The sequence below is a fragment of the Pinus tabuliformis genome, chromosome 7 (assembly GCF_031772625.1).
Source record: "Pinus tabuliformis cultivar Carrire ecotype Pingquan chromosome 7, CPIR1, whole genome shotgun sequence".
Classification (NCBI taxonomy): Eukaryota; Viridiplantae; Streptophyta; class Pinopsida; order Pinales; family Pinaceae; genus Pinus; species Pinus tabuliformis.
In genome coordinates, this window is record NC_142293.1 from 2,051,792,128 (window position 1) to 2,051,816,024 (window position 23,897).

Here is a 23,897-nt window from a genome sequence, read left to right on the forward strand (position 1 = left end):
TATCAATCATTAATATACAGATAGTGTGGGGTTTTCAGCTATAATCTTTCCCTGGGTTACATACTGTGTTAATGTGTGCATGTGATTGATGTTTCATTGTTTTTGATGCTGCTAAATTGATGATCAACGTAGAGGAGGTTATGTATTATGCATGTATTCTGCAATAGTGTATAATCGGGATAATCTTTGTTGAATATGTGTTTATTATTCAAAATTTTTACAGAGAGAGTGTCTAATAGAACTTTCCCCACTCTCATGGACATGAGGTGAGAATGTCCAATAGGACGATCCTCATTGTCATTGGATTTCGGGTTGAGATGTGCTCCCTCATGTGGTTCCAAGTTAAATAAGGCTCCTTGATGATATGTTCTTTGATGTTTCCTTGGTGGTAGCATTGGGTTACCCACTGGTAGTGATTCTGAGTGGTGGCAGTGGCACCCAGATGGATAGAGGGTGGTAGCTTGGGCTCCCCTCCAAAGTAAAATTGTTTTTCTTTTAGATTCAAGGGTGTTCAACATATGAGCAAAGAGAATGAAGAGATAAGCAGGAATAAGCAGAGATGAAATGAGATGAACAATGACGATATTTGATGATGAGATACTTGAGATAGGACATGATATGATGACAAGATTCGAATTTCTCCCTAGCTGAGAGGGAGTGTTAATTTGGCACCTCAGTGACAAATTCTAATAATGGGACTAAATTCCTCTTTTCGAGAGGCCCAATTTTGACTATTGGACTACTTAATTTGGACAAGGGAAGGTGTATTTTTGAATTGAAGGCCACATGTTAACAAAAGGACAGGTTGACCCAAAAGAGAAATTGGATACCCATGGATGGATATAAATACAAGTCAAGTGACCCTCATTTGGACATCATCATTATGATCATTCTTATTTCTTTGGGTTTGGCTCACACATGTCTCAAGCTGGGTCGCGGAGGTTGTTTCATTCATGTCCGAGATTGCAACACTCGAAGCTTGCACATGTGTTTAGGGTTTCGATTTCCAAACGTAGACATGCTTCAGGTAAATTTCGGTCACAAATGTAGGAACACAAGCTCATTTGTGCAGTGGAAGGGTTTCGACTGCATGCACATCACTCTCTGCATGTGGTTGGGAGCTAGGATTTGAATTTTATAGTAGATCGAATATTTCGTTAGTTAATCGCAGAGTTTGGCAGTTGATTGTAGACATTAACAGTTGACTGTAGGCTTATGAATCAGGGTTTTGATTATTGATGTTGTTGGGTTCATCTCATGGATGTTGTTTAGTTGATTTTGGTGGATAGGATTATGGATGAAGATATGGATCATTGTACTCTCTTTTGTTGAATCATTTTGACAATCTAATAAGAAGAAGAATTTGAAGGGGTTTTCCTTGTAGTGGGTTTTGCCCTAGTCTCCGACAAATCCTGGTGTCTCTATGTGTGAATGTTTTTCTCCTGTTGTTCCTTTACGTTTCGTTGCATTGATGATGATAATGTTCTTTCTATATAATTGCATATGTTGTTGAATAATGATGTAAATTTGAATAATGATATGATGTTGTGGGTTGAATTTAATATGAAAATGAAGTAATGAAATTATCTAAAGCAAAGAATAATATTGGCCATAGAAAATTTAACACCTTTAAAGGTTGGTATATGAAATTTTACAAAACTAGGGTAGTCATATAAATTAAATCGTTGATAAATCCATATTCCATAATGAGCATCAAAACACTTACTTCATTATACAACCCACCTAGTTAAAAATTAAAAATACCATAAAAACTAATTAAACTATAACTTTGATTATTATTATTAGAAAATTAATATATAAGTTCCCCCAGGGGTGCAGCTTGTTGGCCATCAAGTGTATTATTAAGGCGTTCATGCCTCTGTTCAGGTCACAAGTTCAAACCTCGTCTTACCCATGTGTTGTGCTTGGGGGCGGTGCAATTGCACCTGGAGGTTATAGTGGTAGCCGTCGAGGATTGAGCCTGTATCATGCGAGTATGAGTGTCAGCGCGTTACCAATTCCACCGATCACAAAAAAAAACAAACAAAAAAATAATATATAAGTTAAACATTTATACATTTAAAAAAACATGGAACAAGGTTCTTATCCAAAATATTTGCCTTCATTTTACTATGGAGATTCTTAATATGTAAATGTGGGCTTTCTCACAATATCATAGCTTATCAATACCACATACCCCAAAAAAGCTATAACTCATTTCACATGAAACTTATTTTAATGCCCTTTTTTTAATTAATCAATTTAATTAAAAGGGAGAAAAAGAACATAACTACTTTAAAAAGAAATATCAACATTGGATTGTGTCTACTATTAAAAATATTCTATTAAAATTAAACCTCTACCATCCTAATTAAATAAAATTATTAAAACCCAAAATATACCAAAATCATAATATACATATAAACATTACTAAAATAATATATATAAACATTACTAAAATACCCCAAGGAGATGATTTTGAAATTTTTAATTTAATTTATGAAATGTTCGGATTTTTAAAATTATTTTATTTTAAATGCCGTATTTTATATTTAAACGTCCTTCACTGACTTTAACTTTAAAGAAGAGTTTCCGGACTAATTTTATGGACTTTTTCGATTTATTTATCAATTTATTTAAATTTATTTTAGCCAAAGTGTGATATTTAACGTTTAGGTGACATTGACTTGAGTGTTTAAAAGAGACTCTCGTTAGTTACTGAGAGGCGGAGAGATTATTTTTAAATGCCGTATTTTATATTTAAACGTCCTTCACTGACTTTAAAGAAGAGTTTCCGGACTAATTTTATGGACTTTTCGATTTATTTAAATTTATTTTAGCCACAGTGTGATATTTAACGTTTAGGTGATATTGACTTGAATGTTTAAAAGAGACTCTCGTTAGTTAGTGAGAGGCGGAGAGTAGTGAGAGGCGGAGAGATTGGCTTTTGATTAATATTATGGTAGTGCCCTCTTGTCCAAGCAATACTTTTTTATCAAAATTAGTATTAAAATATCATCATTAATTAATCTCGAAAAGATCGTTAATGTGATTTGAATGTTTAAAAGAGACTCTCGTTAGTTAGTGAGAGGCGGAGAGATTGGCTTTTGATTAATATTATGGTAGTGCGCTCTTGTCCAAGCAATACTTTTTTATTAAAATATCATCATTAATTAATCTCGAAAAGATCGTTAATGTGATTTTCTTATGCGAATAGTAGACTCGTGTGTATTACGACAACAAGATGGTCTTCCACGAGATGCGAAAAAGGCGCGAGGAATGTTTAGGGGTCGTCAAACTTCAATCACATCTTTAGGGCGCCGAGATGCGAAGAAGGCGCCAGAAAATTGTTAGATAAGTTAATAGTCTTCTTTTATTGAATAGGTGGACAAAGAAACTTCATTTTCTGACGTATCTTGAATCAACACAGATATGCATATTTTCTGACCTTTTGTCGTGTGTATTACCACAATATGGAAACACTCCATTTTCTCATCTAAGAGACGCAGATTTTCTGTGTTTTTTCTGTGTATTACGACAATATGGTGGCTGCTGGTCTTCCACGAGTTGGAAAAACTTTGGAAGTTTGGGTGTATTACGACAATTTTGTGATGTAATGCTATTGGAATGAAGTTATTAGTCTAATCATATGCGTGTTTTGAATGTTTTTACAAGGTTTATTGTTTTATTGCTTTTTCTTCGCATGCATAACGTTCTTGTCATTCCAAAAATAAAATATTTGCATTTTAATAAGTTCAATATTATTCAAACGTTTTGGTTTCATATTTTTTGAATAATGATAACCATTTTAGTGATAAACTTGTTTCATCACTAAAACTTAGTGTTTTGTTACATTTTCCTTGCATGTATATCATTTGCTTCATTTGCTTTCTAATCATTCTTTTGTGTGCTTATAATTGAGTTATCATTGCGTTAAGTTTTATTACGTTTTCCTTGCAGGTATATCATATCATTTGCTTCATTTGCTTTCTAATCATTCAATACATTAACTTAATCAAAGTGGTTTCGACTTAATCAAAGTGGTTTCATATTTTGGTGTGCTTATAATTGAGTTATCATAGTGTTTTGACACCCGCGTAAATGAATGATTACATTAACTTCCGCGTAAATGAATGATTACATTAACTTCATCAAAATGGTTTCATATTTAATCAAAGTGCTTTCATATTTTTGTGTGCTTATAATTGAGTTATCATTGTGTTTTGACACCCGCATAAATGAACTAACTGGGTTGTTGGCAGGTTGAAATAATTTAACAAAAAGCTTATTTAATGTCTTAAAAAAATATGGGTTAATGAGCGGAAATGAGCTTATAGCTTTTGGTTTGAATTATGCATTTGCTTTAAATTTTTGTTTAAAAAATACGTCTTATTTGGAATTCAACTAATGCTTACATATATGCAGATCAATTTACATTTTAAAATAATATATTTAAAAGATTGGACATAAATTTTTTAAAAAATATGTCTTATTTGAAATTCAACTAAAACTTACATATATGCAGATCAATTTACATTTTAAAATAATATATTTAAGATTGGACATAAATTTTTTAAAAAATATGTCTTATTTGAAATTCAACTAAAACTTACATATATGCAGATCAATTTACATTTTAAAATAATATATTTAAAAGATTGGACATAAAAGATTTTCTGTGTTTTTTCTGTGTATTACGACAATATTGTGGCTGCTGGTCTTCCACGAGATGGAAAAACTTTGGAAGAATGTTTACGGGTCCTCTTCAATCTCATTTAAAATTAAAATTAAAATCGGACGGTTGAGCGGGTTGGGCGAACAGTCTTCAATGGCGTCTAGAATTGGACGGTTTGAGCAAGGTTGGGCCAAGAATCTTTACGGGTCGTCTTCAATCACATCTAAAATTGGAGATTAAAATTAAAATTGGACGGTTGGGCGAACAGTCTTCAATGGCGTCTAGAATTGGACGGTTTGAGCAAGGTTGGGCCAAGAATCTTTACGGGTCGTCTTCAATCACATCTAAAATTGGAGATTAAAATTAAAATTGGACGGTTGGGCGAACAGTCTTCAATGGCGTCTAGAATTGGACGGTTTGAGCAAGGTTGGGCCAAGAATCTTTACGGGTCGTCTTCAATCACATCTAAAATTGGAGATTAAAATTAAAATTGGACGGTTGGGCGAACAGTCTTCAATGGCGTCTAGAATTGGACGGTTTGAGCAAGGTTGGGCCAAGAATCTTTACGGGTCGTCTTCAATCACATCTAAAATTGGAGATTAAAGTGTTTTTACTAATTTTATGGACTTCTCGATTTATTTGTCAATTTTTTTTTAACGTTGAGGTGATATTGACTTGAACGTTCAAGAGAGTCAGAGGCAGAGAGATTGTCTTTTGATTATCCTAGTGCCCTCTTGTCCACCCAATACTTTGTCATTACTTTTATCAAAATTCGTATTAAAAGATCATCATTAATTAATGGATCATTAAGGGACCAGATTTTCTTATGTGAATGGTGCGATATTGGTACACAGAAACTCCATTTTCTGACTCAGAGATGCAGATTTTCTGTTTTCTAGTGTGTATTACGACAACATGAGGGTCTTCCACGAAGATGGAAACACTTTGGAGGAATCTTTAGGGGTCGTCTTCAATCACAACTAAAATTGGACGAGTTGGAGGATTGAGTGGGTAGGAAACTGTTAAATAACTGAATCGCACCATTGTTTAAAAGTCTTCTTTTTTTGAATAGGTGGACAAAGAAACTCCATTTTCTGACGTATCTTGAATCAACTAAGATATGCATATTTATATGTATTACGAAAATAGGGAAAAACTCCATTTTCTCATCTAAGCGATGCCGATTTTCTGTTTTTTTCTGTGTATTACGACAATATGGTGGCTGCTGGTCTTCCACGAGATGTAGAAAGTTTGGAAGTTCGGGCCGCCCAGATGAGAAGAAGGCGCAGGGAAAAACTTTAAGTGACCACATCTCGAAAGAATGTGATGGTCTTCCACCGATATGAAAACTTTGGAGGAATCTTCAATCACAACATCTAAAATTGAACGGTTGAGCGGGTTGGGCGCGAAGATGACAAGAAGGCGCGGGGAAATTGTTAAATAACTTTATTGAAACTTAATGGCATCCTCTTGGGTCGAGAGGAGTTTGCGAACACGAACAACGATCCTCTAGGTTTGAGAGGATGTTAGCCTCTCCGAAAACAAACAACATCCCTCTGGCCCACTCAACCGAGAGGATGTTAAACAAACAACATCCCTCTTGTCCACTCAACTCTCAAAGTCAAAGGGTTGACACTAGTGGGTAAGATTATTTGTAAATCAATTCCAAACATAAAAATTCTAGAGACATGAGTTAGTGATGGACTTGCATTCATATTGCATATTGCTTGGTATCCTCTTACATTAAAGAGGTATAGTTGACATATAAGTGACATGTCCACGAAAAAAATTTAAACACAAATAAGACAAAATATTAAATTAATTAATCTTTTAAGTTATTTAAATATTTGATTTAAAACATTTACCCATACCCCATAAGAGAATGAGATAATGCACCTGAAAAACCTACCTCAAATAATGAATTTGCCATTTGGGAAAACAAGAACAGCAAGGCTTATGCCTTGATCACAGCCTCTATAAATGAAGAGGTGAGACGACATTTTTTTCCAGTTTCAAATGCCTTTTAAGCCTTAAATAAGTTGAAGAAATCAAATGACTCACACTCTGAACTTGAAGTTATTCAGTTGATGATTAAGTTGTTTAATCTTGAATTGAAAAATTAGGACCCTTTTGCTTTAGCATCATAAGTAAGATCCATTATTCATGACATAAAAGCCACTTGCGTTGAAATAGATACTCCTCTCATAGCTTATGTCAAGGCATTATATCCTACCTATTCACATTATCTTAACTCATTGCAAGCAAGTGGAAATTTTAACGAGATTACCTTTGACTCCCTTGAGAAGAAGTTTGCTAAGAGAGAGAAGGATTTTAGGAAGAAGACAATTCATCGAGCTACTAAAGAAGTTGTGTTCCTTTGTTAGAGTCCAACCCTAGCCCCTTTATTTATGTAATAAACCCAATAGGATCAAGTCATAGTCATAGTTATTTAAAGAGTCAATAAAGCCCGTATTAATAATTGTAAGTGGTTGACCAGCATTTAAGAAAGGGGACCACAGTTAGTTGCAAACATGCCATAATTAATAAATAAAGTGGTTAACCCATTTTATGCAAAGGACCACTAGTCGTTAGGTTGTTGAAGGTCATTTACCTATAAATAGTCATAGTTAGAAGGGAAATATCACCGAGTCTTATTTTGTAATTGAGCTCTGCTCTGAAGGAGGTTGCCCCCTCGAAGAGGCAAGTGAACATTGCTTTTATCTCTGAATAATAAAATACTTGTTGGTTTTCTCATTTTGTTCTATGTTCTGGGTTGTATTTCTTCGCATATTTGGTATTCTGGAATTTCTCGCAAGTCAAGAGCATAACAAGTGGTACTAGAGCGAATTTCTAGGGCTAGTGGTACCTCTATTTTTGCATAATTTTTTTTTAGGCTAGAGACGTGTTCCCGCGTCTTTAAACCACGGGATCTGTCGTAGAGCACATAAATCGGCAGATTTGGGGAGGCATGCATGCAGGAAATACAAGAGGTGGTCACGCTTGTTGGACTCTCTTGTAACCCCTGTGGGTACCCCTTCAAGTAGTAGCGCATTAGACAAAACCACGCACGGACTGCACTTCCACGTACCTTTTGGGTATATCAGAAGCCCCCTAGGCTCACCTGAAACCTCACTGTAGATAAGTCGTCAGTCGTCTTGCTGCTACAGTACACTGAGAACAACACTCAGGGAGATTACTCGCGTATACGATAGGGTAGTCGGGTAGTACGACTAAGGGTACGGTTGATCCTCCTTAGTTAGTGCCATGAAAGATTGGGCTAAGTACTATTGTTGGACCCTTATGTATATTGCGATTTGTAGCACCTGACACTCCTTTATGACCATAGTTCCCTTGGCTCTCTGAAGATCGGCCATTATCTTATCTGCCAGATCAAATCCACCAGTTGGGGTTCTACTGCCGTAGTTCAATTCAGATCTACCAGTTGGGGTTCTGTCGCCGCTGCACCATTCAGATCCACCAGTTGGGGTATTGCCACCGCAGTGCAACACACATTCAGCAGTTGGGGTTTCGCAGGCAGATCTAACTCTACGCAGTGAGGCTTGTTGCTGCTATAGTCTTAGCCGATTTTCGCAGGACATTGTGCAGGATCAAGTTTTCTCGAATTTGGCCACTGTAGTATTGATCCGCCGGGAGTAAAACTTTGTTCGGAGTTAAAAAAAAAAAAAGTCTCAGTCCTCCCCAGAACGCTTACAAGAGACTTGGCGCATAATATTCAGGACGAAGAACTGATCGCAGTGGTACCATTCATTGGTCCGCCTCAATTTTCAGGCGGTCCCAAAGTTTTTTGGAGTGACTTCAAGTAACCAAGATCTGTGCATGATAGAAACAACAACTCAAGTCATGGTCAATGAGAAGATCAAGCACCTTGAAACAACGTTGGATTCGTTCACGAAACAACTGGACAAAATTACAAAAACGCTTGAACAATTCACCAAGAACAGGATGGGGTATCATTAGGAGGTGCCTAGTATAGATGAACACCTTGAAGGAGAATCCAGCCATCATATTCACTTCCATGGAAATCACCAACATTCCCACCCTCAGCCACCCAAGCTGGACATGTATAAATTTGATGGCTCTAATCCGACAGTATGGGTAGCACAAATGGAACAATATTTCACCCTGAATGATATATATGATGATCAAACTAAACTACCTATGGGAGCCCTTTACTTGGACCAAGAAAGATGGCAATGGTGGCAGTGGCATCAGAAATGTTATCCCGAGAACATAATGTGGCACGTGTTCTCAAAAGCCCTTTGTGACCGCTTTGACAGAGAATCTATTTTTTTGGTCCGTCTCACTAAGCTCCGACAAACAGGCACAATAAAAGACTACATTGTAGCCTTTGAGACATTGGCATTCATAACGGAAGGTATAGGAGATGAATTCTACTTGGAGTGTATGGAGTCGCCAAGGTAGTTTTGAGCCTTAAAAAATTTCTGAGCTCTTACTACCTTCAGAAGTTCAGCTTCTTGATTTCGGGAATGAATAATCTTCAGACTCCCAGCAGACGCACCAAAATGTTATCACCAAAATAGGAGTCTGAAGATTATTCATTCCCAAAATCAAGAAGCTGAACTTCTGAAGGTAGCAGGAGCTCAGAATTTTTTTAAGGCTGCAAAACTACCTTGGCGACTCCACACATCAAATAACAAATTGGAAGGTGACTCCACTGCTAGAAGATCAATAGCTTGATGAAGTTTCAAGATGAGTTCCATTGCAAGAATGAATGCCAGGTATGCCCCTATGAATCAGTCTCATATCCCTGGTTTTCCAAATCCTATGCCAAAGGTTGATTGGTTAGATGATCTTCCAATATTCAAAGATGAAAAGAAAGACAATGCTGCTCTTCATTTGGTTAGGTTCCATATGCATGTACGCAGTCTTAAGGTTCAGTTCCCTGAAGATTGTCTCATGAGGATGTTTATGACCACTTTAGAAGGAAAAGCATGGTCTTGGTATAAAAGCTTGGAAAATGGTTCAATATATTCGCTTGCTAATTTTCATGATGAATTCTATGAGATGTATAAAGAATGTCATCCTTCCTTATTGCTGGTCAAAGATTTCTGTAAACATTCTTTGAGTCTTATTCAGTATTTGGAGGATTGTTATGATGATGATGAATTTATGGATGAAGAAATTTTAGAGGCTCTTCATAACAATACTTTTCAACAACTAGAAGAAAGGATAACATCCCAAGACATGCAACATAGAAATCAGCAAGAGCATACTTATGAAAATCATATTACATCCTCCGAGAATGATGTAGAGATGCAGCAGACTTGTCAGTCTTCGGATCATAATGAAGATGAAAATAATTGCAAACACCAAGAAGAAACACTAGAAGAAATTTTTTATAACCCTCAGGCAGAGGAAAAGGTTGATCATTTATGTAATTCCTTGCAGCAGATTACTTCAAAGAATGATTATAATAATGAGGAAAATTACATTGTTTGTGGAAATCATGTAGAAAAGCAGTTGGATAGCATATCAAAAGAATCTTGTGTGGCTGAGAATCAGTTGTCTGAAGATATAGAATGTTATGATGATCATCAAACTAATCATGTCTTTTTTGACCCTATAGCTGATTACATGGAAAAGTTTTACTGTTTAGGCTTCCAGTTATATTTTCATCTTGAAGAACAGTTACACCTCATGCTACCTTGGTTATTTCAGTATCTGGTTTTTTTTTACTTCAAGCATAGTCAAGAGATTCAAGTGTCAGATCAGATCGATGATTGGCTTCATTGGAAGTTTCATGTTCCTTGAGCTACAAGTGGAGATTGCAGCTGATAGGGTAGGTAGGTAGATGCAAATAAGCTCAGGGTAGGTTGACTGAGCATCTATTTCAGTAGGTGCAGTTTGAATTCTTCTTGCAAAAAATCATTAAAGGCTTGAGGAGCAGATTGGGCAGAAGTTCAGAGTTTTATTCTAGAGAATGGATAGCGGCACTGGAGCTACAAGTTCTTAGTGTACCACAGGGGCACACTATCCCAAGTGGAGCCACTGTTATCACTTAAGAAATGATTTCTAAATTCAAAGCATCATTTCTATTCCAAAAGATTGGTGTTAGTCTTGGTCTAGTCTTTCCATGGTTGCTTTAGTGTCTAAGATCTAGAAAAGAGTCTTGTTGGTATGGTCAAATAGGGTCAACACTCCGTTCTTGCCCATCACTGGTCCCACATCACACATTATTTCCATGTGTCAAGCTTGTGTCAAGGTTTACATTTTACATTTTTTCCTAAGTCATAATGTTAGATGGTGGTTAAGTCACTTTTATGGTTTTTAGAGTCTAAGTCATAGGGTTAGAGTCTCATTTCCATCATTAAATAAAGCTCAACAACCTTGTTTTACACTTTATGGATCTCATATCATGTTTTGAAAGTCATGTGTTTAGCCATTTTGAAAAAATTTTGAAACTTGCTATGAATCCACGTTTTCGTAGCGCAGACAGTGTAAAAAACCAATTTTGTGCTACGAAATCACTGAAGCAGCCTTTTTTCAGCAGAAAAATTATTTTAAGTAGTCAATTTCCAAACGGTCTCTTGAGCAACTGAAAGCCGTTTTTGGAAAATGGAAAGCGGTTTTTCTTCCTAACATACTAAACTAAAAAAACCTCTTTCAGTTTCTTCAAATTCATTCTGAGGTGGGAGTAATTTATAGTTGAACTTGCGCTACGAAACTGCTGTAGGTGCAGTTTTTCACAAACAAACTTTTGTTGTTTAACACCTGTTTTTAAAAGACATATTATAGGTAGTAGGAAAGTTATTTCAAACAACCAAGAGAGGTTTTTGTTCAGCACGGATTGTTTCACAAAAGCCTCCTTCAGTTTTTAAAAATACATTTTGTATGAGAAGATACAAGCTCTGTCCCAACACCTATTTTTCAGCCAGAACAGAGCAAGGAACAGTCTCCTAGTTTCCAGGAACAGTAAAAGGATGAGGCATCAAGGGCCAGCTGGAGGGTTATGAGCACCATCAAATTTGAATTCATGGAGTTATAGGTGTCAAAAGGAATGTTTAATTCCTAGATAAGGTTGTTGTAATCATAATGAGGAGTTACACTCCTAATTGTATTAGGACTCTAAGACTGCTAGTTAGCTGTCATTTGTATTTAATAGTTTGTTTTATGGTTAGAATAGGTGTCACTCATAGAAAATTCGAATTCTCTTGATGAGGGATGAGGGAATCCATATTGTAAATGCTATATATGAAGCAAGAGGTTGAATGAGAGAGAGGTTGAAGACTTTTTGGCCCAGCTGCTGCTTTATGCTATGAACTATAATCAGTAATGCAGAGAGGTTTTCCTGAACAGATCTGAGTTCTCATGGGGTTAATCCTTTCTTGATCTATATGTTATTTTAATTACTTGTAGTAGATCTTATTGTTAATACTCAGAATTCATTATCTAATGCTCTGACTTCCTTTAACAATAAGATGACTGTGTTTTATATTTGAACCACCAGCACTAGATTACATTGCTATTATTCAGAATTCACAACCATGTGCTCTATTTTCTTTTAGTAATGGAATGATTGTGTTGAGCAGTAGATCTCATTACTATTACTCAGAATTCATAATCTTATGCTCTGACTTCCTTTAGTAATGAGATGACTGTGTTTTTTCATAATCTTGTGAGTAAACCACCTTTGAACCATCAACAGTAGATTTCATTACTATTACTCAAAATTCATAACCCTATGCTCTGACTTCCTTTAGTAATGGAATGACTCATTTGACCTATGTTATTGAGTGAATTATCTTTGTTTTAAAACCCCATTTGCCTCATCTTTCATGTCAAGAAACCTTGCCACTAAATTTATTGACTTGTTGACTCCATAGCCCAATGGTAGCAAGCCTTCATCTTTTCAACCTACAAACACAAAAAACCAAGATAGAGTTAGCCATATATATTATCATTAATCAATATCATTAACCTTTGAGAGAGCCCTCTCAGGCTGAGGAGGCTAAGCCTCAACTAAAAGTTGGTTTGAAATAGTTACACCGAGGTAGTCTGATCAGCAGCCTATCAGAAGCAAATCACTCTACCAAAAAACTGGCATGGTTGGGGTTTAAAATACCTCTCTACATTTGCTTATGCATTAGAAGCTAAGATGGGATGGTCCCTGCTCACTTCACAAAACCTCTGGACAGAAGTCACATACCACAAATACATCTAGCCACAACATCTCATCGACTGGATTCACATCCCAATCTGGCCTCGCACAAGGATTTCTATTGTTCGGAAAACTATACTTCATTCTATGCCCAGCATCAGAGAGGGTCCAGTGGGGGCACATGCACCAGCTACTTCCAGAACTCATACATTTCCTAAACCAGAGGCACTTTAAGGTGATTGGCCATATTACAAACATGGAGAACAGTTCCATTTTTGAACAAGCCTGGTTATCCGCACGACACCTGGGCATTCCCGATCACTAGCACCAGAGCTGGGAAGGATATATAAATTCGCTTAATGAAGCACATGTACGCATTAAGGAGGGACCTGACGAGTTCATATGGACCCCGACCAAACACGGGAAATACTCACCCAAATCAGGCTATCCAAACCTCCTCTTGGACCGCAAACCACCTATTCTTCTAGACTGGTGGCGAAAAATCTGGAACCTCAAAGCACCTCCACGAGCTAGACTCTTTATGTGGAATGTTCTCAACAACAAGACACCTACCGGAGAAAATATTATGCACAGATCTCACTATGGGCCGCATTGGTGTGTCCTATGTACTCAGGTGGAGGAGACTAATGAACACCTATTTTTATTATGCCCATTCAATGTTCAGTTGTCGCAACAAGTAATACACCTCCTCTCCAAGCAGGGCAGATGGCATGACCTCTTGATCACCGAAGCATGGAACAATTGGATTGTTGAGCAACAAGATAACAAGACTCGGTGCTTACCTCTCCTCATTTGCTGGAAGATCTGGCTGACCATAAATGATATCATTTTCAAAGGATCTCTGACACATTGGCCACTCATAACAACAAAGATCATTGCCACCTATCATGAAATCCCTAATGAGCCCTAGACTACTATATCACAATCTCATACCACTGAAACTATTGATCGATCCGTCCCATGCGCATACTTTGATGGAGCAGCCCAATCTCATGGATGTGGTGTCGGTATCCTATTATACCTATCTGAACAACACCATTACCAAATTAAGCTGGTTTTGGGGGAGGATACAAACAATTTTGCAGAATTGATTACACTCAGACACCTATTGCATTTTGCACTAGCACACTCATGCAATAATCTACAGATATTTGGAGACTCCAAAATCATCATAAACTGGTTCAACAATATAAATAACTGTCATGCTCATACACTTAGAAACATTCTAGATAAGATTGTGGTATTCAAGGCCCAATTTAATGCTATCATCTATCAACACATTTACAGGGAACATAACGAGTCTGCTGACAAATTATCCAAGGCAACCTACACAACCCAGAGGCTTGTGGATAATACAAGAAAAACATAGAGCAGAACAATATCAGTATTACCACTGGCCATACATAGATAGAGCATATCCTCGGGTGGACAGGGCCTAAATTTTGAATGGGTATATATTTTTGTTGATACACATTATCATTATATGTATATATTTATTTTTTTAATTGTATCTGCATGCTAGACACGGATCACCCTGCGAGGTGAATATGTACAACTCTCTTTTGGTATGGCTTCAGCAAAACTTTTTATTTTTGATAGATCCTTTAACTGGCTTTGGCTAGCAGTTATGCATATGCCAATGGCATCTACTATATGTAATTTTTCAAAAATTAATGGAAGATTACGATTTTTCCTTGGGAAAAAAAGAAATGTCAATTGAGTTTATTTTGGGGTTTGGGAGGACTGGTTATTATCCTCCCCACTAAAGTTCAATTCCCACAACTGACATGTTGATCTCATAATGAGTATATTATCACAATGACTTTGAGTCTTACAGTTAGATGACTTTGTACTGTAAAGAAGGTTCACATTTTAAAAAAATCCTTGAAATGGAGAAAAATGCTCAAGATTTTCCCATACATGTAACCTAGAAATATAAAAAGTATATCCAAGTAAAAAATCTATTATATTTATGGAGTGGTAGGAGGAGGAAAAATTATATTATATTCCTCAGGGCTTGGAAAAATGATGAATAATTTGGCTGAAATGTATGAGCTCTTTCTTGGTCTTCAATTTCCCAAGGATGTGGAAATTTCTAGCATAGCAATCCTAAGAGATTCTCTTATTACCATTAAATATTTACAAAATGGCTCTCTCCCTACGAACAACCATCTAAGTCTTCTAGAGCACATAATTCTTTGTATATTGGATTCCTTCCCTAACAAGGCCTTTTGTCACATTTTAGGAACTCAAAACAAGGAATCTGATGAGCTGGCAAATAAGGCTAGTCTCTTAGGAGCTAGAAATATAGTCATCAACAATAAGTTTGGATAGAAAAATTTTCCTTGAAGAGCCCTATCCAGATCTCTTTTCTTTGCTTCAAAAAAAAGAGTACATGGGTATGTACACTGAGAAATCCATTTTTTGGTGGACTTTATGAATTTCATTTATAAGTCCTTCCCTTCCCTCAACACTGTGAATTATAAATCAGTGGTTATGTGGTGTGGGTCTATTGCCATGGATGAGTTGGATGGAGGTGGGCATGCAGGTCACATGTCCCTTTAATCCTTGCATGTAGTAATCTCAACTGTAGGATGACAACTCATTTATTTTTCGTCCCTCGTACCAGGATCTATGAAAGCTTTAGGGGTGCAAGTCCATTGTATTCAAGGTTGATATGATTTATGTGAGTGTGAATTTTTTGGCCTTGAGGATACATACATGAAGCGAGGGAGGGTGATCAATATGAAGGATTTTGACCTTTGGTGTTTGTATGAGAGTCTCGTGTGCCTTTTTTGGATGCCAAATATTCTCCAAAGCTATAGAGCAATTTTCCATTAACAAGGGATTCTTGTTCTATGTTATGCAATAAGTGTGGTATGGTAATTTAAGATTTGGATCTCCAGAGATTCTCCCACATGGTTTCGACAAGAAAATTTTATATTACTGAAAGGGGATTCGAGAGCTATTATTCATAAGCTTGCAGGTGGTATCTTAAGTGGATCTTGTGGACAATTTTGGGGACCTTCACGACAACTTTATTGTTCTTTCTATTGAAATTGGGGCCCTCTTCCACTCTATGTGTTCCCATCCCTCCTTTCTCTAGATAGAGGAGTTTATCTCATATAGAAGTTGTTGTGTGATAGATTCCATGCCAATTTGGGCTCTCTGGTTTTACAAAGGTACCCAACTCTTAATTTTGAATTTCATTTCAATTATGCTCTTTGTGTTGTCCTGCTCTTGCAATTTTTTTAGGGACTTTGCACCTGTGTTTCCTCCTATATAAAGCATTTATTGCGCTTAAACTATCTTCATTATTCCCCAACTTTGATTATCCCTTCACGACTCTCCCTCACCTCTCATGTTGTTCCTTCAACTACTTAGGGAGCCTCCCTCTTTTCTTGAGGTCCTTTTGGACAAACACGCTGGAGCCCTTGGTGGGTTGAGTTACTAGTCCTCAAGCCTTGGTTGGACAAACTCTTTGGAGCCACGTGAAAGCTATGGGTTGAGTTACTAGCCTTGGAGCATTGGTTGGAAAAATGCTCCGGCACCCTGGAAAGCTTGGATAAAGACTGATCTGGTGATAGTTTTGTGATGCCCGACCGTGAGGTGGAATCAATGTTTGATGGGTTGAGGTGGATGGCCTCTGGAAGCACTAGATGGTTTTTTATTGATGTGTTCTATGAAATCCCACGTTCATGCTTGTAATATGGCACGAGGGTGAATGGCTGAAGAGATATTTGGCTCGACCATTCTACGGTCAGGCAAAACGTGGAAGTCCCATCTTGGGTTTGGATTTTGCTTCATCAACATGAGGTTATTTATCCTTGTATTTATATGAGTATTATACTGGACTATATGTGGTTTATATGGTTGTGATTTCATTGGTATTTATGCTACTATTATGTTGGTTATGTATGTGTTTTATGATAGTAGCTTAGATCTCGTCATGCTTTTATTTGTAAATTAATGGACAATGTATCTATGACCTAATGTATGAAATGGCAGTTGATGTGTTGATGCATCAATGTTACCTAGCGACTCTCAACTAAGTATGAGAGGTCAAAGCTCAGATTTTTTATTTATACCTGTAGATTACATATTCGTGATATGTATGACGAAATACATGTCATGGCTAGTAGGGGTCTAGTCAAGGTGTCATTCAAGTGCTTGCATTTATACTATCATTTCCTTGTTATTTTATTGTTCTGAATATGTGATTCAATTTTTGGTAGTGACCTGGGATCTGGGCCTGAAAACTGGCTCAGATCCTAGGGATGTTGGCACAACACTATGAAAAAGAGTCCCTAGATGTTGGCTTGCAGGACTATGCGAGTTTCTAGGGGTCCCTCGATGCTGGCATGCTCATAGCATGAGAATGTCCAGATATCAAGTGTTCCAAAAGTTTAGTGGGACCCAGGGGTTGTTTGGCTGAAAGATGGATTGGTTCCTGAGGGTCCTAATGTTGATGTTGAATGTCTTTATGGTATGTTTCCATTGGCTCCACTTGCTTAACATGACTTAGGATGTCAAATTATATCACAATGGCCTCTCGTCACATGTTTACCCTAGTTGGCATGTTGCTTGGGTATATGTGGGAGGAGGGGGGTATAAAGACTATTTATAGCTTATGACATCCAAAACCCTAACTACTAGTAGTCCCTTGCATAATACATTTTAACTACTTTATTTATTAACTATGGCTCATTTATAACTAATTGTGCTCCCTTTTCTATAATGCAAGTCAACCACTTATAATTATTATTAATGTGAATAACCACTTACGGGATTTATTGACTCAACTACCTAGATATGACTCTGACCAGGCCCCTTGGGCTTATTACATAAATAAAGGGGTTAGGATTGGACCCTAACATTGAAGCACGACTGAGGTTGAGTTCAATGTTACTCGCATGGCTATCTATGAGGTAGGTTGAAGAAACTCTTTGGAGAGTTATTTTGAACAAATTATGGATGTGACAGTGATACATTATGATGATAAAGAGTGGGATCCAATTCGTAGAGAATCCCATATATATTTGGGACTAAGATATCTTCATATATATAGATAATGTTGTGGTACGAGACAAGCTTAGGCTTTTGGTTGTTGCCTCTGTGAGAGGGAGGATGAATAAGGTATCATTTTCTTGATTTATATATTTGTTCTAATATAATATTTGATTTGACGTCCTTCATTAACAAGAGACTATTTCTATTGAAACATTACGCTTGAAACCTATAGTGAGTTTTTAAATTTGATACTAGATATTAGCATAATGATATTTTTCTTTTCTATATAAAGCATAACTGATCGAGGATACTGGGCCAAGTCTTCCCTTCTGTCTGAGCTCCCAGGGTAAGGAATTGAGATGGAGGGCTCCTGGAGTTAAGGGATCTATGGACAATAGGTAATCACCCGTATCTGTTATCGATCGGGTCAGAGATGTTGCTCCCCTATATTGGTCTATGCAGAGTATAACCCAGTTGGCATCATACCCACAAGCTGGGCTTGCTGGGATTACCGCTCCATGTTTGGCCAACAAGTTGAGAGAGTGCTTGGAGGTGTGTTACCCAAGTTGATTATGATGCAAGTGTTCTACCACATGACTATTGAGTGTCATTGTTGGGAAGATCAACAAGAAATATGATGGTTGTGATCCTTACCTTGCATAGAAAGTTGTATCTCACCCACTGATTACATCATGGGATGGTTTTGATCGTTGCTTGGTAATTTGTATCTCGCCTATTGCTCGATGAGATGACATGGGGAGAGAGTGTCTAATAAGAATTTCCCCACTATCATGGACATGAGGTGAGAGTCTCCAATAGGAAATTCCTCACTGTCATTAGATTTCATGTTGAGATGAGCTCCCCGATGTGGTTCCAAGTTGAATAAGGTTCCCCAATGATATGCTCTTTGATGTTTCCTGGGTGGTAGAATTGGGTTCCTCACTGGCAGTGATTCTGGGTTGTAGCAGTGGCACCCTGATGGATAGAGGGTGATAGCTTGGGTTTCCCTCCAAATTCAAATTCTTCTTCTTTTAGATTGGAGATTGTTCAACATATGAGCAGAGACAATGAAGAGATAAGAAGGAATAAGAAGAGATGAACTGAGATGAACAATGATGATATTTGATGATGAGATACTTGAGAGAAGACATGATATGATGACATGATTGGAATTTCTCCCTAGCTAAGCGTTATAGACATTTTTGGGCACTGCAACCCCAAGCATAAAATGTCCATAAACCAAGGGCTCCTAAGTCCCTCAAAGTGTTGTTCCAACCCCTAAAGGAACAAGGTCAACTGATTATAGCTTCTCCCAGAAGTTCTCCATGAAAAACTACTTAGAACTGGTCAAAAAAGGATCATTTCACCTGCTCCATAGGCAAAGTGTGTTGCATCTCACCTAAGTACACTCAGTGGGTGCGTTGCATTTCAAAAATCCCTTCTATGGGGTGCGATGGGCGAGAAGAGACAAATGACAGTGTCAATCTGCGAGGTGGAAAAGCATGGAATCTTCCAGAAACTTCTCCTGTGACACTTGCCTCTCTGAATTCGACCAGGGATGAGTAAGATATCATCAATCTCCAAGTGGAAGCAAGAACTATCAGAGTGAAGACACTAATCAAATTACAAGCTGACTCATCTCCCTTACAGATATCTATATATGGATCCCTCATCTCAGAGATCCAGAGGCTGGAATTTTGCATCTTGTAAGGAATTGCTGTTGGTTTATTGGTGTGAGATCATAGTGTTGGGTGATCTAAGCTTGTCATGAGGTGAAGAAGGGCTTCTTCTTACTGAGAGGATGATGCTGGGTCAAAACAACTGGTTGTAACTCTCTCGGCTCTTTCTTGATTATCAATAAAGCTATTCAAGTTTTCCTCCATACTCTTGTGTGATTTATGTTTTATGCATTTGTATGGTCAATTTACATCTGATCCTAGATTGTTTATGATAATAGATCCATGTTCTCATATAGTATTGTGCTGCTTTGATTCTACAGGTACTCTGTGAAGCTGGGTATACAAGGAAGCAAGTAGCAAAGGACTATCAGAAGAGAGAGGAATCGAGTAAGGAGACAAGCGCAAGACAGAGGTTGGTCTCCTTTATTCTTCTCTCATCTATCTCTCATAAAGGAAAACAAAAGTAGTCTTTACTTTGTTTGTTTCTAAGGTAGCCACTAGCCTTAGTGGGATCAGCAGTTCTGGATAGACACTTTTCCTTGTAACACTAAGAGGGAGTGTTAATTTGGAACCTTAGTGACAAATTCTAATCATGGGACTAGATTCCTCTTTTCGAGAGGACCAATTTTGACTATTGAGCTACTCAATTTGGACAAGGGAAAATGCATTTTTGAATTGAAGCCCACATGTGAACAAAAGGACAAGTCAGCCAAAAAGAGAAATTGGACATCCATGGATGGCTATAAATACAAGTCAAGTGACCCTCATTTAGACATCATCATTATGATGATGATTCTTCTTTCTTTGGGTTTGGTTCACACAGGTCTAAGGCTGGGTCACGAAGGTTGGTTCGTATAGGTATGAGATTGCAGGGTCTAAAGCTTGCACATGTGTTTAGGGTTTTGGTTTCTAGACACATACATGCTTAAGGAAACTTTTGATTGCAACCGCAGGAAGGAAATCTCATGTGTGTGGTTGGAGGGTTTCAACCGCATGCACATCACTCTATGCGTATGGTTGGACGTTAGGGTTTGAATTTTATAGTAGACCAAAGATTTCGTGAGTTGACCACAGATCTCAGTAGTTGACTGTAGACATTGACAGTTGATTGTAGGATTATGAATCATGGTTTTGATCATTAACATTGTTGGATTCATCTCATGGATGTTGTTTAGGTTTTTTTTGGATAGGATTATGGTTGAAGATATGTATCATTGACTCTGTTTTGTTGAATCATTCAACGACAATCTAATAAGAAGAAGAATTTGAAATGGTTTTCCTTGTAGTCGGCTTTTCCCTAGTCTTTGGCAAATCCTAGTGTCTCTATGTGTGAATGTTTTTCTTCTATTTTTCCCTAATGTTCCATTGCATTGATGATGATATTATTCTTTCTATATAATTGCATATGTTGTTGAATAATGATGTAAATTTGAATAATGATATGATGTTGTGGGGTGAATTTAATATGAAAATGAAATAATGCAATTATCTAAAGCAAAGAACAATATTGCCCTAAGAAAATTTAACACCCTTAAAGGTTGGAAAATGAAATTTTACAAAACTAGGGTAGTCATATAAATTAAATCATTGATAAATGCAGATAGGCATCAATCCATATTCCATAATGAGCATCAAAACAATTACTTTATTATACATCTCACCTTGTTAAAAATAAAAAATACCATAAAAACTAACTAAATTATAAATTTTATTATTATTTAAAAAAGTGATATATAAGTTCCCCAGGGGTGTAGCTTGTTGGCCATCGAGTGTACTGTTAAGGCATTCATGCCTCTATGCAAGTCACAAGTTCAAACCTCGCCTTTCTCGTGCACTATACTTGGGAGCGGTGTAGTTGCACCTGGAGGTTATAGTGGTAGTCGTCGAGGATTGAGCCTGTATCACGCGAGTATGAGTGTCAGCGCGTTACCAATTCCACCAATCACAAATATATTTATAACTTAATTGATCCTCCTTTCATTTTCAAAGTCTTTTTTTACCAACTTAATCGCTCCTCCTTTTGTTTTCTCCGCATATGCTTTATGAAATCTATTTTTTATTCCAACTCACAGCATTTCATGGACAAAGGATTTGGACAAGAGAAAAAAATTCATGGACAACAAAAGAATAAGAATAAAGGTCTGTTATACTACAATCACGTTATTTGGAAAATTTATCAAAAGAATAAGAATAAATATCTTTTATACCACAATCACATTATTTGAAAATTTATCAAAATTATATATGACTCTTCTAGAGTTATTCAAAGATTTCGAATTTTAAACATTACAAAAACAATTAAATTATGGTCCTGATGATGAACCACACTACTTGGTTCAAAATGCATTGGTAAAAATTCCATTATGTGATTTCTACAAAAAGACTCTTCTCAAATACAAAAACATTTAGATTATATTAAAAAAAATATTATATATTTTTACGTAAAAAATATTAATAATAAATTAAAATCATTATCAATTCAAATAATAAATGGCTAAATAAATAAATAAACTCTTTATATATATATATATATATATATATATATATGTATATATATATGTATATATATATGTATATATATATGTATATATATATGTATATATATATATATATATATATATATATATATATATATATATATATATATATATATATATATATATATATATATATATATATATTGAGAATATATTGAATCAGTCTTTCACAGAAAGAACACTTACCTTTTAAAATATATCTATCTATACTTTCCACATAAAATGCAAAAGTTTCTAGACAACATTCTCAACAAAAATATGATTAAGACATTATTATTGTCACTTGGTAGGATTGGATTCTCCACGACCACAATGGAGAATTATAATTAACAAAATACCTCAATTTACCAATTAGTAAAACGTAAATTGATTGGATTCTAAACCTTAACTCTAACTTGAATTTAGCAATATGTATACATTTCTTAAAAAACTATATTATTCTTTATATAATAGAATTTTTTGTACACAACATTTATTAAATATTTCCAAACTTATTTGAATATATCTTGAAAATATAACATTCAAGTATATATGGCACTTGCACAAATAATATTTGATGAAAGAATGTGATAGAAGAGATATGGTTACATTCCACACCATTTATCAAAATATATGTCATGTTTTTATATAGAGGCTTAATTATACAATTTAATTTTAAAGGGTTATAAGCATTTGACATCATTTGAAACAACTAGAGTTAGAGTTTTAGTTTGATAGACAATTATTTCATACCTACACCCCTTTAAAGGTCAGTAAACGAAATTTTACAAACTAGCATAGCTATATAATTTAAATCGTTCATAAACATAAATACTCATCAATCCATAATATGCATCCAAACACTTACTTCATTATGCATCTTACCGAGGTAAAAATTAAAAATATCATAAAAACTAACTAAATTATAAATTCTTCATTATTATTATTATTATTATTATTATTATTATTATTATTATTATTTATAAAAACTAATATATAAGTTAAACATTTATACATTTAAATAAACATGGAACCTAATTTCTATATAGAATACTTATCCTCACTTTACTATGGAAATTTTAAATATGTAAATAGGCTTTGTTACAATACCATAGGTCAATACCATGGTCTTTCAATACCAAATACTAAAAAAAACAAACTTATTTAAATTAAATCATTGATAAACATAGATAGTCATCAATCCATAATAAGCATCCAAACACTTACTTCATTATGCATCTACTTATCCTCACTTTATGATGGAGATTCTAAATATGTAAATAGGCTTTGTTACAATACCATAGATCAATACCATGGCCTTTCAATACTAGATACTAAAAAAACAAACTTATTTAAATTAAATCATTGATAAACATATATAGTCATCAATCCATAATAAACATCCAAACACTTCATTATGCATCTCACCCAGGTAAAAATTAAAAATATCATAAAAACTAACTAAATTATACCTGCTTCTTCTTCTTCTTCTTCTTCTTATTATTATTATATATAGAAGTTAAACATTTACCTTATCCTTACTTTATGATGTAGATTCTTAATATGTAAATAGGCTTTGTTAGAATACCATGGGTCAATAGCATGGCCTTTCAATACCATATACTAAAAAAAAACTTACTTATTTAAACCACATTTTTTTAATTAATCAATTTAATTAAAAGGAAAAAATAGCCTAATTACTTTGGAGATAAATATCAACAGATATTCTAAAATATAACATTAAAGTTATATCCTTGCCACCTCATAATTAAATAAAATTGTGTGTTAAGAAACCAGCTCACAAAAAGATAGAAAAGATAGATCAACGCCTTAGAATTCAATCTCTTCGAGGGGGC